This window comes from Cyprinus carpio, chromosome B2 (assembly GCF_018340385.1).
Source record: "Cyprinus carpio isolate SPL01 chromosome B2, ASM1834038v1, whole genome shotgun sequence".
Taxonomy (NCBI): Eukaryota; Metazoa; Chordata; class Actinopteri; order Cypriniformes; family Cyprinidae; genus Cyprinus; species Cyprinus carpio.
In genome coordinates this window covers 10,563,504-10,581,833 of record NC_056598.1, presented here as the reverse complement: position 1 = coordinate 10,581,833, position 18,330 = coordinate 10,563,504, and the positions used below count along the sequence as shown (strand labels likewise).

The following is an 18,330-nucleotide window of genomic DNA, read 5'->3' as shown; positions in this document are numbered from 1 at the left end:
ACTCGCTCTTTGACTAAATTCTCCATCAGCAGAGATCTAACAAATAACAGAATCAGCCCTGAAGACGTGGATCCTAATTGGATTGAGTCTCACAGTTGATGTAGTGAACCTCTGGGTCTACAGCTAAAACCCAAAGTACCTTTGTTTCTGTTTTACATAGATATTTCTAAACCATTTTGAATTAATTAATTAATAAAAAGCATATTCAGGGTGTCCTTTCTTAAACTTTGTGTTCTGTGCTGAGTGTTCCTTTAAGATAATTTTTAATATGCCTTTCTGAGTTGATCAAAACATATGAAGATATTACTTTAATCATTCTAGAACACAAAGTAGACATACTGTTGAAAAATGTGACTGTTATACAATGTAACTACAGGGGGTCCACCAAGTATTCAAAATAATTACATTTGCATGATACAAATATATATTGAGTTAACTTCAACCAATTCAGCTAAATGTTTTATTGTCCCTTCCACTTTAAAAAAAATTAAATGTACAATTATCTGAATCATCAATAATGATAATATTTTAATGATATTGTAGTTTAATCAAGTATATAATTCACAATATATACTTAAACCAGGGCCTGCGGTCTAAAGCTGGTCCATGATGCCTTTTGATTTGTCCTGCCATGCCACATCACAAGAGGGGGTTAATGTTAATTTAGCTGAATGCGATTTTTTTAAAATGTCAATTTTAATATAGTATTGTTATATATAATGCAACATTTATTTTCAGCCCACAGCCCTCAGTGAAGTGAAGGTTGTTTTATTGGCTCTTTATAGTAGAACGTTTGGTCAAATCTCTTATAGAAGTATACATAAATATAGTACTTGTTGTAAGTCAAAATACAACACATATGTAAAAGGGGTCTATGCTCCATATCTCTATCCACCGAGGGTTCTTTTGGCCTGAAGACCAGTTGTGGTCAGTATAATGGTCTAATTATTCTCATGATGACATGCCTCTTTTATTGACTCCCAGGGTCCAAGAGGACTGCTGGGCCCCAGAGGTTCTGCTGGGACCCCTGGACAGCGCGTATGTACCACACTTGCTTAATTATAACTGTACAAAAAGCATGAAATTCACAGCTAAACACTTTTGTTTTATATACATGCAGGGTCTTCCTGGATTGGATGGACCACCTGGCCCTAAAGGAAATATGGTAAGTACTTTCTCTCCCCTGTATTGGTAGTGTACTTATCACAGAAGAGATCACCTCATGAAGGGGTTTCCTGGTTAACTGTCTTTTCCTGACAACCTCTGACCTCTCTGAAACAGATTTGTTGTCCCGACTCCCAAGCAGAGGTCATATCTAAATAAGGCTATTAGATTAGAGAAACTATGTAGGCCTGGCAGGAGAGAGATGATGTCACTGTTACTGTGGCAGCAGGGGGGTGATCTTTGACCTGGAAGTGCTGAAATTAAGAAGGCATGAAGTCTGCCACTAAAATATGCAAGACACGAAGTGTAGGATTCATGTAGGCATACAGTTCAATGTTTTTACCATGATTCTATAAGTTTCTTATTCATTTGTTTACAAACTGTGGTCTGTGAAGAATTCAAATGATTCAAAAAAATAATCATAATAAAACAAAATGTGTAAAAAATAAAACAAAAAGAAGAGCCAACAATGAATTAACTAATAAACCATCCTACCAGTGACATAACTGATTGTGTTTTCATTAATGTTATGAATAAGTGTTTATCTCACTTCAGTAATGTAGATCAAAGTTATACATCAGTATACACAAGTGTTTGGTCCAACTTCTTAGCTAGCAAATAAACTCAAAAGGTTCATTAAATACTAGGAGTATCCCTGGAGTTCATTAAAATAAATTAATATATTTATATAAATATAAAATATATATTTTTTTCCATTCACTCAAAGTCTAACTCTAACTACAACTGCCTTTCTTAAGCAGTATATATATAATATATATAGAACTCTTCCTCTTTGACAGTGGTTTAAAGCTGCTATAATAGATTTTATTACAGTAGGCTGTGCAATTCATGAAGCACGGCCAATGGAAAAAAGATGGATTTGCAATTTTCACATGTCTGTTGTTTAACATGTAGAGTATTTTTGGAGTTTGAGGTATTGGGACTGTTTTTCATATCTTTATAAAATGTCATAGGCTGCCTGGAGCAGTGAAGTGTAGGAATAATACTAGTGTTGTGTACTAAAGTGTTTTTGTTAAATGTTCTAACAGGGTCCTCAAGGAGAGCCTGGACCTCCTGGGCAACAGGGGAACCCCGGTCCGCATGTATGTATCAGTCGAATGATCACTGTCAGTCTGCTCTTTTTCTCACTCTCTCTCTCTCTCTCTCTTAGACAACCTGATTGTGTTATTCTAATCAAGAATCTTTCACTTCCCATTTTCCATGACATTTTTGTGGCGTTTAGTCTTGGTCTATTAGCTTTGGAGTAATCTATACACTACTGAACTCCTAAAGGTTGACAAAAACAATCTTTTGTAGATATACTATATATACACTACTGTTCAAAAAGGTCTGTAAAAGGTCAGTTTTTTTAAGAAATGTATACTTTTATTTAGCAATTTCAAATAAATGCTGTTCTTTTAAACCCTCTATTCATCAATCAATCAGTCAATTAATAAAATAAAATAAATCCACTTAACTGTTATGCAGCACAACTGTTTTCAACACTGATAATAATACATGCTTCTTAAGCAGCAAATCAGCATATTAGAATGATTTCTAAAGTGTCATGAGACACTGAAAACTGGAGGAACGGCTGCTGAAAATTCAGCTTCGCATCACAGGAATTTGAAAATATATTCAAATAGAAAACAGTACATTTGAATGATACAAATAATTTGCAGTGTACTGTTTTAGCGTATTTTTATTTTTTTTTATCAAATAACTTTTGAACAGTAGTGTAAATAAACCAAAAATATAGAAGATTCATGTTCATGTACTGCAAAGAATTTTGTCCAATCAGCCGCTTTCCAGAATGAGAAAGTCCCTCCCCTGATACCACCCACAACTAACTAGCAATTAGCAAATCATGTTTATGACTGTGACGTGCATTTACTATAGCTTTTTAGCTAGTTTAAAAGAAAAAGGGAACCCACCCCTTCAATATCTCCCACACAAACATCCTATTTTAATTGGAAATATATCAATTTATTACATGTTCTTTTTATGCATTTTCTGTTGTATTCCGTTAAAGGTGGAGCTTAATGAACTGTCATTAAAAGAATTTGACAGAAAAAGTAAAGAGTAAAGAGAAAACTCTTATATTCACACAAGAATAATGTATCCTGTTCGACATTCTTTTGTCAGATTTGACTGAGAGGTGCTCGCACAGCTTTTTCCAATATAAACTTGACTATCAGATTTCCCCTGAAGACCCCATGTTGTACTGTCTGACTTCTGAAATCTTGTCTTGCAGGGTCTGCCTGGTCCTCAAGGCCCGATCGGTCCACCTGGAGAGAAAGTGAGTTTGCCCCGGCAGCCATAGTCTTTGTTATTACAGACGGAGTTTTCTGCCCTAACCCTATAAACGATTCAACAGACTCCTCGGTTTCCAAGCTGTAGGTTGCTAGCAGATCAATGCTGGCTAGAGGAAAACCGCACACACACACACACACACACCTCAAGACTCGCTAATGTTTTGACAAGCAGGAGATATGCTTACACACAAAACTGTCATTGGTTGGTCTCTCAGACAAGCGTTTTCTCAGGGCTCCTGGAAATAGGCCAGAGAGTCTGAAATGTGACTCCAGAAGTGGTGGAGTGTTTCCAGACATACCATATGATTAGATCTCTTCTTTACCAAGAGGAAAAAGATGATAATGAAGTGCTTTAGGATTGAACTGCTTCTAAAAGTTGCCCAGCGAATCACTTGAGCACACCAGTAATTGTGTGTGTTTTTCCTCGCTCTTCTCTTTCTTCCTTCTTTTCTCACTTATCCTCTTTCTCTCTCTCTCTCTCTCTCTCTCTCTCTTATAGGGTCCCAATGGGAAACAGGGGCTCCATGGACTGGCTGGGGCTGATGGGCCTCCCGTAAGTGGATTTTTCTGTATTTCATATTCTCCCCTCCCCTAAATCTCCATGTTTATATCAGAAATACGTTGCATCATCACACGTCATTAGCCAGTTACCTGCTTGGTGATAATCCTGGCTTGAGGGGAATACATTTACCTTGCACAATTTAGAATTAAAGTGGCGGGTGCCTTTCAATCCAGGAGTTGAAATTTGAATTGAATTGACAGAAAGTGGAATTTACTGAATTGCAGTTCAAAGAAATTCAACACAGACATGACAGAGGTCTTTCATTAGTCCAACACAACATCAAAATGAGCAAGAACAGAAACCTTCTTTGATTTCTGTCTTATAGCCTGTTCAATGTGGATCGACTCATTTTGAAGCATTCTGGCAAATTAAATTCCGCTATGGTACATAAAATTATATATTTATTTAAATATATAGTATTTCTTGATAATATTTAGTGTTGTTGGTTATTGATATAATATTTAATTCTAATATTTATAGAATTAAAAAATCAAAATAATATGATTTCTTTTTAGAAAATTATTTATTTTAGGAAGAAAAAAATATTGTATCAAATAAATTGTATTGAATATATATGTTTATGTATTTTAATTGCATTTATTATAATGTTATTTTAATGGGTGTTTATCTCACAAATAATAATTTACATTACCGTTCAAAAGTTTGGGGTCTGTAAATTTTGTAAAGTTTTTAAAAGAACTCTCTTCTTTAGCTACTCATAAATCTATGTTTATTTTATCAAAATATAGTAAACATTATAAAATTAAATACAATTTAATAATTACTATTTCTATTTGAATATATTTACAAATATTATTTATTTTTGTGATGGCAAAGCTGAATTTTCAGCAGCCATTACCCCAGTTTTCAATGTCAGATGATCCTTCAGAAATGCAGATTTGCTGCTTTAGAAACATTTTTATTATTTTATTACAGTATAAATGTGTTTACTGTCTCTTTTGGTTAGTTTAATCATTTTGATGCATTTATTGACTTGCTGAATAAAAGTAAAACTAAAAAAAAGACCCCATTTAAAAAAAAAAAATAATATATATATATATATAATATATATATATATATATATATATATATATATATATTTCACATATTTTTTTTATTTATTTTTTTCTATTCCAATACTAAGTAGTGCACAACCCCTAAAAAGTTAGATTATTGCACTGGAATCATCTTAACACTGGCGTTTGTAATACTCTGAATACTGTAAATTACTGTACACTAAATCCACAGGACCATACCCAGCTGTATTTTCCTCATGTTACTTTCAGACTTTCAATGAAGATGCTTTTGTTTATAATCTTTGCACAGGGTCATCCTGGGAAGGAAGGTTCTCCTGGGGAGAAAGGAGCAGCTGTGAGTGTATTTTTAGTTTGTCTCGAAATGAATTGTCACTCTAAGTTCCAGTTATTGACCACATTTCAAGTATAAAGCCACTAAACACCTGTAAGGCAGCTGTCTAAAAGTTCAGTATTGAAATTAAAGCTATTTCTCTGTCTGTAATTACCTTTTAGATGTTTAAAACCTAATTCCCCTCTATTAATCCTGACTGATTCTGTGTTATTATATTTACTCATTTCCTATAGGGCCACCCAGGTCCCCAGGGGTCCATTGGCTATCCCGGTCCCCGAGGCGTGAAGGTAAACAGCCTTGATTCTCTTCATCTCACTGGTTCTTTATTATGTGCTTTTACTCTATCCATTAGAACCTCTTTTCATTGTTCTGTTCATTTAGGGTGCAGAGGGCGTTCGTGGCTTGAAAGGTGGCAAAGGAGAAAAGGTAAGCAAATTACCCATCCCCTGTCTCCATTACTGAGCTCTTGGGTCAGCCTCTAAAATGAGGCACACAGATGACAGGCCAGCAGCTAAAAGTGGAAGGCCATTTCAGGGACTATTTGCACCAAAATGGCTTCAATCAGGTGTTATGAGTGTGTGGTGTGAAGCAAAGCCATACGACTGGATGTCAGTAGAGATTTATAAGCAGAAAATAAAAAATGATAGAAGAATTGTAATCTGTAATCTGTTATAATTGTTTTATATATAATCTGCTTCAGGCTGTATCCTCTGCAGTGGCCACCAAGTGTCAGTGTTTCATTCATACAATAGTCAAAGACTTTTGTTTCTAAAATGTATCGTTATTGGTATGAAATATTAAGTCTCAAGCTTAACATTTAAAATTCAAGAAGTCTTTTATAGTTTGTTAAATGAGCATGCAATCATAGATATGATTTCATTTCTCAGACTGAACTAGCTTGAACCAGCAGTTTACACTATGGCCACAAGATGCCAGCATTTAGCCATTATGTTCTTATGGAGTATTATTAGATTAAAATGTTTGATAGTTTGTTCAGTATTTATTTTTATTTATTTTAATAAAATCTATCTATCTATCTATCTGTCTGTCTGTCTGTCTGTCTGTCTTATCTATCAGCATTCATTGTGAAAAGTTATATTTTAAATGTTATTTAATTCTATTTAAATTCTATTTTTAAATGACAATTTTTATTTAAATAATTTTTGTTATCACATTCATTCATTCATTCATTTGTTTATTAACATAAGTTTACATTTTACCCAAATAAATGATCTGAGTTTGATTTCAGGGAGAAGATGGGTTTCCTGGGTTCAAGGGTGACATGGGCCTCAAGGGAGATAAGGTGAGTAACAAACACGTATAGTTACATTTAATTTCAATCAACTCTTATAAACACTTATTTATTATTTATTTAAGGTGAGTTTTAACCATTTTGTTGTTGCAAGTCTAATATGATGTTTGTGCATTGTTGCTGGTGTTCAGGGAGAGGTTGGCGTGTTAGGCCCCAGAGGAGAAGACGGACCAGAGGGGCCGAAAGGTAAAGCAGGTCCCACTGGAGAGGCTGGTCCCCTGGGCATGGCAGGAGAGAAGGTCAGTTTGAAACTCATTATGTTCAGTATAATGGCAAAGGACTTGAAATGACCAGCCCTGGAAAAATCATCAGTAGGGTTTTTGGGGCACTTAAGTGTCTGTCAGGGATTATTAATACATGTATGAATTAAATCTTAAAATGCCACCGAACTCATAATCATAAATTGATTCTGAATGCCAGTTTTAAATGTCAGCCAAATACTCCATTACAGCTCCCATATGCTTTTACAGTTTATGGAGGGTGGTGAAATGCTTTATTGTGACTGTACAGGGTCTGATAATTATTTATAAACTCAAAATGAAAATGTGCTGAGTTTGTTCTTTTTCTTTTTGTTTTTTAGGGAAAACTTGGAGTTCCAGGTTTGCCTGGCTACCCAGGAAGACAAGGTCCTAAGGTAAGTACTGACACGTTTGCTGTTGCAACTTTATCATTATTTTATGTTATTTCTATTTTATTTTTATGTATTTTTTCAAAGCATCTCTAGGATTATTATCTCTAGATTCAAATTAGACACTAATAAAAAATAAAACTATGAAATCATCATGTCCCTTAAACGGTGACACGGTCAGTACTGCTTTATATATATTTCGCCGAGCGTTGCTTTTGACACGCAAGGCCTGCTGTTCTCTGATAGCCTGTGTTAACAGAGTTAATAGGATAAACTCATTCTCCATGACGCTGACCGCTTTATCTCTTGGCCACCCAGCATGCAATAAGTGCAGTCCTGTGAACAGCTCAAAACTGTACAGACAGTGTTTGTGATGTTTGTCAGCTTATTTATTCTGTTCAGGCTGCTGACACCATCAAAACAAGCATTTGATTCAGTATAGGGCTGATCCACTCAAATAGCTTGAACTCCCTGGTATTTATTCATTGAGTTTTACTTTTGAAGTTTTTTAATGAAATGGATCCTACTTTGCTTGAATAGCAAGTGGTGCAGAGTGACATTGAAGTAGTCTACATCCTGCTTCGTCAGCTATTTCAGCTCTGGGTTTACAGTTGATGTTTGGCCCGTTCAGGGTTCTGTTCAAATTATTTGAGGAGTGTCTGAGCGTCTGGAATGAAGAGCGGAATTGTGTGATGATGATGATGATTATTATTATTTTTATTATTATTTCCTGTGGAGTGAGGAGGGTTTTGTTTTGTTTGCTTTGCTTTGCTTTTTGTTTTGTTTTGTTATTTGAGTTCCAGTGACAGATGCACAATATATCAGTATCATATTGATAATTAATGGGTATTTTTTTATCAGTATTGTTGATATTAATATTTCATTATTTTACTAATTTCCTCTCCTTTAACCTTTGACTTACTACATGTTTTATTATTATTATTATTATTATTATTATTACTACTAGATTATTTACCATAATCTACAAAACACTTAAAGTTATTTTTAAAACACTAATCATTTCTTAGTATTGTTAAATGTAATCTTTAGCAAATCTGAAAAAAATAAATAAATCCTAATTCAAAATGAATACCCATTTTTCATATATAAAATATAATGTTGTGATGCCTGAATTAACTAGTAGAATTTAAAACGATAGATTTTAGTTTTTAGCATTTTATTTACGTATTAATTTTTTTATATATAGTTATTTAGGCACTGATGAAAATAATAAGTGGCTTATCGTGCTTCCAACAAAAGCATGACGTTAATGGGTTAATGTTAGTGTTTTGATGACACATTAAACTTTTCCAACTGCTGTTTGTGTGTGTGTGTGTGTGTGTGTGTTTGTGTGTGTGTGTGTGTGTGTGTGTGTGTGTGATTCAAAATTAGATATTAGACATTTTAAATAAGGTATCAGTTGAAAAATGTAAAACCCAGAGCTGGAGTATTGCGTTTAGTGTTCACTTTCAGCAGTGATGAGAAATTGCTGTCGGCCTTCTCCACTCACTTCCTTTGGTTCAGTCAAACTGCAGTGTTCCTTTTTCTGTGTGTGTGTGTGTGTGTGTTTGCAGTTGTCTGTTTGATTTGCTCCATTATCCTGTGCAGGGAACCATCCCGTGGAGTAAATTACTGATGCATATCCATTGTGCACAGGCCGCTTCCCCTTCTTTGCCTGCCAAAATAATTCGACCTTCAATTTCATCTCCTGTCTTTGTGCTAACAAGCGTACACCGTTCATGTTTATCAACTCCAAAAGCTTGCCCTCTGAGTATCACCCACATAATATACATAGCATTAGCAGTAACGATGTTGAATTATTCTTCAAGGACACCCTCTCTCTGTCAACACAGCTTCACTTTTTGCAAAAGTTTTTTGGCATGTTTTAAAGGATATTGGATACTTTTGAAGTGAGCATGTCATTTACACAGTATCGTTGAAAACTGCTGCCCTCAATGTGTCTAATAATCTGTCTCTATCCACAGGGCTCAACTGGTTTCGTTGGCTTCCCTGGAGCCAATGGTGAGAAGGGAGCAAGGGTATGTATGAGGCCCTTTTGATTTCATTCTTAGATTAGATTTTTTTTTTTACAAGCTATAGCCTAAAGGAGCCATTTCTATCACATCTCTCAGGTTCTGATTACAAACAACTTCTACCAGAAGTTGACTAGTCTTTAATAATTGTAATGATAGGATTGTAATTGTTTTGTTTTTTTAGGGTATTGCTGGTAAAGCAGGTCCAAGAGGACAAAGAGGACCAACGGTATGTCAAGCTTGAATCTTTTAAGTAGAAAAGAACACTTTTTTTCCCACATACGCTAGTGATGCACAATGCGTATTACTAATAACTCTTGTCCTCAGGGTCCCCGTGGTGGAAGAGGTGCCAGAGGTCCAACAGGAAAACCTGGTGCAAAGGTCAGGCTTCATCAGTCATGATTCAGCTTAACTTAATTAGTTAATGGTATTTGTGAATGGTTGCTTTTAACAGGCCCCTTTGACTGTGTTTCTTTTTTTAGGGAACAGCAGGAAATGATGGACCAGCTGGTGGCCCAGGAGAGAGAGTGAGTGATCATTCAATTAGTTCTCCCTTTCAGTTTTATCTGTCAACTTTCCAGGACAAAAACGTTTGCATTACAATTCCCTTACATGTTACTTTCTCCATGTTTTAGGGACTCCAAGGACCTCAGGGCCCTGTTGGATTAACAGGCCCTAAAGGACCACCTGTATGTAATTTTATCGATTTTAAATGTTGTTGATCATTTTAATGCTGTGGATAGAAGTTATTCTACTCTTCGACTTACTTTAGAATTTCCACCACATAAGAAAGTCATTTATATGGGAGAGAAAAGTGAAAATTGAGAAAAAAATGAAAAATTATGAGATAACTAATTATGACATAAATTGAAATGATAAAATAAAATTCATAATTATTCATGATACAAGTTCGAAATTATAATGACTTTTAATGTCTCATAAATTCTACTTTTTAACTTAATTTGACTTTTTACTCTACACTTAATTAGTTGAATTCAAAATTGATTCAAAGAATTTAAAATGATGACAAAACATTGAAATTATAATTTTAATAATTTTGTGTTATAAAAGTGTCATTTGTGTTATGTTTATGTTAAAATGATGACACGCTAAGTATAGATTCATTATTTGTCATAATTATTACCTAACTATTAATCATAAGTTACTTTTATGTAATAATTTCTTCTTTTTGTGTCTTTTTATTTTGACTTGCAAAAGCTTTGTTGTTTTTGTGGCTGAAATGGACTTCCATACATTAGACTTACTATACTATAATTCGAATATTAGGTCAAGCTGTAACCATTAAATCACAAAACCCAAAAGAATAAGCCACAAGTCTGCAAGTCTATTTTATAATAATTATATAAATATGATTTAATCACTATTAATTATGTAATTCCCTCAGGGGCCTCCTGGAAAGGATGGATTGCCCGGTCACCCTGGACAGCGAGGAGAGACTGTGAGTATCGTTTTGTCTTCATAAGTGTTTTCTGTCTCTTGAGTAAAGAGGAATAAATGTTGTAGACAGTGTTTATATGGTGGATTACCTTTTAGCTGCTGACAGAGTCAAGGCGCTACACTACTTCTGGCAGGTCTATCTTTCTGTTTCTAATCAAGAACGTCTGACAGATGGAGTGCCAAAAGGAGACACTTATTTTATCTTAAAAGACTCCCCTTTGTTTTGTTTTCTGACACTTGACTTTTCACTGATTTAAGGAAAAAAGTAACAAAAATAAGTGCTGCTGATGTTTCAGAGGTTGGATTTGTACAGTTTAGTGATATTTACATAGTTTCCACCAGGTTTTCCTTTTCTCCAAATTTGCTTCCAGAAATGTGATAACTATGCTCACAATGACTATGCTTGTCCTCAAACAGGGTTTCCAAGGAAAAACTGGACCTCCTGGACCTGGAGGTGTTGTTGGCCCACAGGTGAGCTATATAAGTTGCTCTTATATGAGTAGAAATACAAATAAATAAATAAATAAATAAAAACCTGCTGTTAGACAGAAGTTAAATAAAAAAAACCTGTTTGAATATGAAAGGGCTCTACTGGAGAAACTGGACCTGTTGGAGAGAGAGGACATCCTGGATCACCAGGACCCCCCGGAGAGCAAGGTCTTCCCGGAGCTGCTGGCAAAGAAGGTGGAAAGGTATGGTTTGCTAAACATGCTCACTTCAGATCACTCCAGGATAATAACTGGGAAGAATTCGAATAATGTTCAGTTCAATATCACAATGTGTGGGTGGCTGGTAAGGCCTACAAATAACAGCTGTGGAGGTTGGTGGTTTTAGGTTTGAAGACTAAATTCTCATCGTCTCTCTCCTTGAAGGGTGATCCAGGTCCTCAGGGGGTTTCTGGGAAACCTGGCCCTGCCGGACTAAAAGGGTTCCCAGGCCAAAGGGGTATTCCTGGTACAGCGGTAAGAACAAATAAGTTAATGTTGTGTGCCCCACCAAATGGTCATTAGCTGCTTAACCGCCTGCTGTTCATGCAAATGCTTACGCTGGATGAATGCCTCAGGAGAGGGTACAGTCCTAACTATGAGACTGAGGCTCATGGAGATTAACTGACATATTTAACATGCATTTAGACATTTAGCAAGCTTTTTGAAATACGTCTTTAACACTGCAGAGAAATTCCACTGCAGTGCTTGGCAATACAACCAGGGATATATAAATAGGCAATTTTGATTTTATATTGACTTTAATGTACAAAGGTCCACAATTTATTTGAAAGAAACTTGTGTGTACCAACATAATCTCTTGCTGGAGATTCATTTTAGAAAAAAGTTCATTTTTAATCAGATTTTACAGTCTCACAGCTGTATACTTTATTAATGATCAGTTTATCATTTCTAAATTAAGTATGACATTATTTACAAACCGGTTATTTAGTTGTCATCAGTGGTTCATAAGATCATTTAGAAAGGTTAAGTAAATGATTAATAAACAATTTAAATGGACATTTATATATAAATAGACATATAGAAATAGTGTGTTAATAAATGCTGTATTAACACGTATTCTTATTGTACTTCATGATTAATTCAGGTAGTTATAAAACCTTGAGTACCTGTCAGTTAACTGTTTGTGTGAGCCAATCTAAAGTGAAGACTACTTGTGCCTCATAAAAACTTTTTAAAAGGAGATTTAAAGGCTCAGTTATCTCCTAAACAGAAAAAGGAAACAAACACAACAGAGTAATACAGATTTAAATTATCTTATAAACCACTGACAACTAATAACCGGTTTGTTAATAATGTAATGGTTAATTTAGAAATGATACATTGATCATTAATAAATTATGAAAATACAAATATTAAACACATTATGCTCATAACTCAAGAACAAAGCATTTATAGCTGTGTTTATAAACTGCTTACTGTCTATTAATGTAGGGGCATTGCTTTATAAATGATGATTTGACTATTTACTAATGCTTGATTAATGATCCTTAGAGTGAAGTTATTATAAAGTTTTACCAAATAAATGCTAACATGTATCTCATAAAATGCCTGACTTTTAGTAAGTTTTCAAAGATGCAGTTTGACATATTTATTGTCCCTCTGATGTGGAACTCTGTGGGCTTGTAAATGACTTTGTACATAACAAACTGCCACAGTTGGCCGACTCAAAGCAGAAATATGTCACAGGGACTTGGAAATGTCTCTACTAGTTTTTCTTCATTAAGAGTATTTAAAACTGTGGGAATGAATATAATCAAAATTTGTTTTGTTTTTAGTATAAGAAACAGCATCTGCCTTCTTGATGAATCTCAGTCTCCACTAGTTATGTCTTTCATGAATAAGTTGTTGCTGAAAGTCACATTTAAAACACAAAGCCAGTATGATTTCAATAAACAACAGTTGATTTTGCCGTCATTTGCTGTTTTGATGTTTACTTTTAGCTGGCTCATATGTTTTTCATGACTCAGAAGGGAGGAGAGTGACGTGTCCTTGGCGTCACATGACAATGCACTGCCAGCACTTGTTTCTGATGTAGGAAATAGAGAGATTGCCAGTTGTATAAACACTCTGGGCTGTATTTCCAGGAGACATATAGTACAAACAGCTGCCATACACTGGCACAAACAAATGCAAGCGCACACAGAGTTTCAGATGCCACTTTGACAGATTCTGAAGCACAGCTCTCATTAGAGAATTAAACCACTCTCTCTCCTTCTCACACAGGGTCCATCTGGTCTGAAGGGAGGCGAGGGTCCGCAGGGTCCAGCCGGTCCTATTGTAAGTACCTGTGTTACCATGGAAACTCGGTCGCTGCAAACGATCAATCTGCAAGCTTTGCCTCTATTAGTGAAGTGACATCAGGCAAATTCTGGAGCGGGCGCAGTCAGCAGGTGGTGAATTTAATGACCAGTAATGTTGGCACTGAGTGCCAAGTTTGGTGTGTGATCTGATCCCACGCAGTCTGATCACGCTGAATGAGTCAGGCCTAATCAGTAAGTCCGTCACCACATTAGTAATTTCATTTGAATCATATGTGAAATATGCTTAGAGATTCAGACCTGTTGTCATCAGGGATGTCAAAAGTACTGCAATTTTGATACGGTATGTGCTTAGTGGCAGAATTGGACCTGTTTATAAGGCCTATAATGAAAATATTAAAAAGGAAAGAGAAAAAATATTTATTTCTTAAAACTTCAAGCAACTTAATTGAGAAATATTTTTTATTGTTATTTTTTAAATATTTATATAAAAAAGATAAAAAATCATTTATATATACTTTATATTCATACCCCTTAATTTTCTTTACGTTTTGTTATGTTGCAGCCTTATGTTAAACTGCTTTAAATTACTTTTTTCCCCACATCAATCTACACTCCATACACCATAATGACTAAGCAAAAACAGAATTGTCACACCTTAGTAAATTTATTACCAAATAAAAAAACTGAAATAAGTACATTGCATAAGTATTCATACCCTTAACTAAATATTTAGCTTTTAGCCATTTCAGTCTCAAGTTTTTTTTTTTTGTTTTTTTTTTTTTTTTTTTTTATGTGACAAGCTTTGCTCATCGGCATTTGGCAATTATCTGCCATTCTTTTCCTCATCTCTTCACCTCTCAAGCTCTATCAGGTTGGATGAGGTTTGATTAAAATTTTAAGGTTTTTTGAGAAATATTTGACTGGGTTCAATCCCAGGCTCTGGCTGGGCCACTCAAGAACATTCACAGAGTTGTCTGTAAGTCACTCTTGCTGTGTGCTTAGGGTCATTGTCCTGTTGGAAGGTGAACCTTCTGCCCAGTCTGAGGTTCTGAATGCTCTGGACTAAGTTTTCATTAAGGCTGTCTTAATATTTTGGAGCATTGAGCTTTTTTTCTACTCTGACGAGTCCCTCAGTCCCCTGCTGCTGAAAAACAGCCCCACAGCAAGAGCCTGCTACCAGCACACTTTACTTTTGGGATGGTACTCTATAGGTGATGAGCAGAGTTGGATTCCTTTAAACATGATGCTTAGAATTGCTTCATGATGCTTCACCCTTCAGTGAAGCTGAATTCCCCAATGAAACTCTTCCCTAGATATGTGGCTTGATGCAAACCTGTTTCTGAGCTCTACAGGCAGTTCGTTTGACCTCAGGGCTTGGTTTTTGCTCTTATATAAATAATCAGCTGTTTGACCTTTTATTAAGACGTGTGTGCTTTTCCAAATCATACCCAATCAACTGAATGTGCAACAGGTTAACTTCACTAGAAGTGTAGTAACACCTACAAGCAATATGAATGTTCCTGAGCTAAAGTCCAACTGTCCCAGATAAGGGTATGAATACTTATGCAATGGAATCATTTAAGTTTTTTTATATATAAATTTGCAAAGATGTAAAATCATATATATATATATATATATATATATATATATATATATATATATATATATATATATATATATATATATATATATATATATATATATATATATATTTTATTTTTTTTTTTTTTTTTTTTTTTTTTTTTTTTTTTTTATTGTGCATAATGTATAAAATATTTTTATTTAATATTGCCACTTAACATTTTAACTTCAGAACAGTTCTGTAATTAATTATGTTCTATTAAAATGTAGTTATGTAGTTCTATTCTTTTCTAAAAAAAAAATCAAAATTATATTATGTAATGTTTAATGATATGTATTATGTTAACATATCTTATTATATTTATGTATATGTAAAGAGAAAGAGAGTTCAAGTATAAATATTGTAATAATAATATAAAAATGTCATATTTATACATGTAATAGTATTTTACTAATACAAATATTTTGCTATTAATAAAGTAGAAAATAGCATTATATATACCCTTAAAAAAAAGTAATATATTTAAAATACATTTATTTCATACTAAGCATAGAAATCTATTAACATGTTTACTGACATATTCCTTGAATCTTACTGATATAAAATTATATTTAAACTTTATTTGGAGAGCTAATTGTGCACAATAATGCACCTTTTTAATGTCACTGCTGATGAGGATCAGATGATCTTTGAATAATATCGGAAAAGCCGATATTATTCAAAGACCATATGATCCTCATCAACAGTGACATTAAAAATGTGAGATAATAAAAAGTGTACCTAAAGTATACTTAAAATAGTTCCACTTTAGTACAATCAAATATACTTCAGTGTATCTTTAATTGGACTTCAGCGTTATTTCCGCACAATTAAAGTGCATTAAGTACAAAATTATTTGTTCCAATTTAGCAGTCTTTAAGTATACCAATTTAGTATTTGCAGTACAACTGAACGGTATTTTTATGTTCAATAATTGAATTATGTGCTGTTGAAAGTTGTATCGATAATAATGCTGTTTCACTGTTCTTGCTATTGACTCCTATATAGAATGTAGAGTAAAACAGGTCTTCCATTCTGCATAGAAATAACATCCTCCCATTAAAGTAACTGCTGTCTGTCTTCTCTTGTAGTGCAGTGAAGGCACAGCAGTACATCTTAAAACCATCAAAGCTTCAGCTGTGCGCTATGTGAAGCCCCTTTCAGCTTGAGGAGGATTGGTGTAGGGATTCATTGTCTGTCTTGTATAAAAAGCATCTGTACAGCCCGGCAAGAAAAAACTCTAAAAATCAGAAGGATTTTAAGTCAGTGGCCCACCCACGCCAATCAGCCATCTTATCTTTGCCTAAATAGACCTCCCGCAGGTGCCTGAATTGAGTCACCGGCAGCAGAGTACAACTCCTCAGAGAAGTCTCTAATAAAGAGTTGAGTCAGTGTGCGCAGTGTGCCTCAGTGTGTTTGTGAGGTGGTATATCAGATGAGAAGTGAGTTAGGGCTGTGTGTTGTGTCAATTTGACTGGTCATAGTCTGTGGTGACAGTGGACCATTCATTGTGGAAATGAGCAGAAACTGTGCATGCTTCATTATTTGTATCTGTACCTTTAAATAATATATAAAAACCTTTTTGAAAATTATAATTAATAATGTTCTGTCCTGCATGTAGTGCCAATACATTCTCACCCCCAACTCGTCACATATTGACGCTTGGTCAGGACCCCTTGGCTTCGTTTTTTGACCCTCAAGGTACCCCTTTAGTGTAAGTTTTCAACACACAGGGGTATCCTTTTAGCATCTCTTTTTGACGTGCAGAGTCCTCCATTGTTTTCAGTTGTTTGTCTTAATTTAATGGTTTTCATGCATTTGTAAAATATAGAAATAATTTTATATAAATGTATACTTTAATTGGAGCACCTAACCCCACCCCTACCCTAAAATCTCTGAACAATATAAAACACACAACAGGCAATTATAAGCACAGTCATGGGTATTCATTGCTAAAACTGACCATACAAAAGCAATATAAAAGAATTGCAAACAAGTCGTGTTGCATTCCAAGTCTTCTGAAGCCATATGATGTTTTTAACATAAGGTTTTAATCGCTGAAAATGATCCCGCTCTGTTAACAATCTCACATCTCATACAAACAGATACTCCCATAGCATGACACAATCATCACGAGACACACAAGAAATGTGATGTGTCCTGCCCAAGCGTCAATATGTGACGAGCTGGGAGTGAGAATGTATTGGTAGTGCGGTGTGGTGTGCAGTGACCTTGACCCCTCACTATGTATAGAAGCACTATCACTGCTGGCTAATGCAGTCGGATGTTGTTGTGTGTGTGTTTTAGCATGTGTTTCTGGGGGTATGTACATGCATGTGAAAGCAACCGGATGTCTTTAAGTAAACGGTGAATAAAGCCCTAGCTCTGAGAGCTCTCTTCAGTGCTTATCATTCAGTGCTAATAGATGCTCTAATGGACTGTTTCTGAAAAAGACATGCTACGTGTTGGTTTTGAACCAGAGAGCGTGATCACTCATAAACTTTTGTCTCTTGGTAAGACTTCCTGATACACTCTAAGAAAGAAATGTATTTAATGTGATACACAAATGCATGAAGTGTTGTTCAATGCAGAAAAAGGATCTGTAAGAACATGTTCCTCAGAGCCAAAACAAACTACCAAATAACACGGTTCCCACAGACACAGAGCACCTGGAAATATCAGTGACATTTGGAACTGTCACTTCCAGGCCTGGAAAAGTCATGGAACTTTAAATATCATTTTTTATGGTTTTGTTTAGCTCTAAAATATTTAATTAACTATATACAGTGCCTTTCAAAAGTTTGGGATCAGTAAGATTTTTTATGTTATTTAAAGCAGTTTCTTATGCTCATCGAGGCTGTATTTAATCAAAAATACAGAAAAAAATAATAATTTTGTGAAATATTATTGCAATTTAAAATAACAGTTTTATATTTGAATATACTTTAAAATATTATTTATTCCTGTGAAGCAAAGATGAATTTTCAGTGTCAGTCTTCAGTGTCACATGATCCTTCAGAAATCATTCTAATATTTAATAAATAAATAAATAAATTGGGATCTGTTGTACATTATTTTTCTTTGATAAATAAAAAATGA

General features: G+C 34.6%; 1 pseudogene; it reads left to right on the top strand.

Moving 5' to 3' along the window:
• Positions 1–18,330, top strand: part of LOC109089636 — a 73,193-nt pseudogene that overhangs the window by 35,582 nt on the left and 19,281 nt on the right.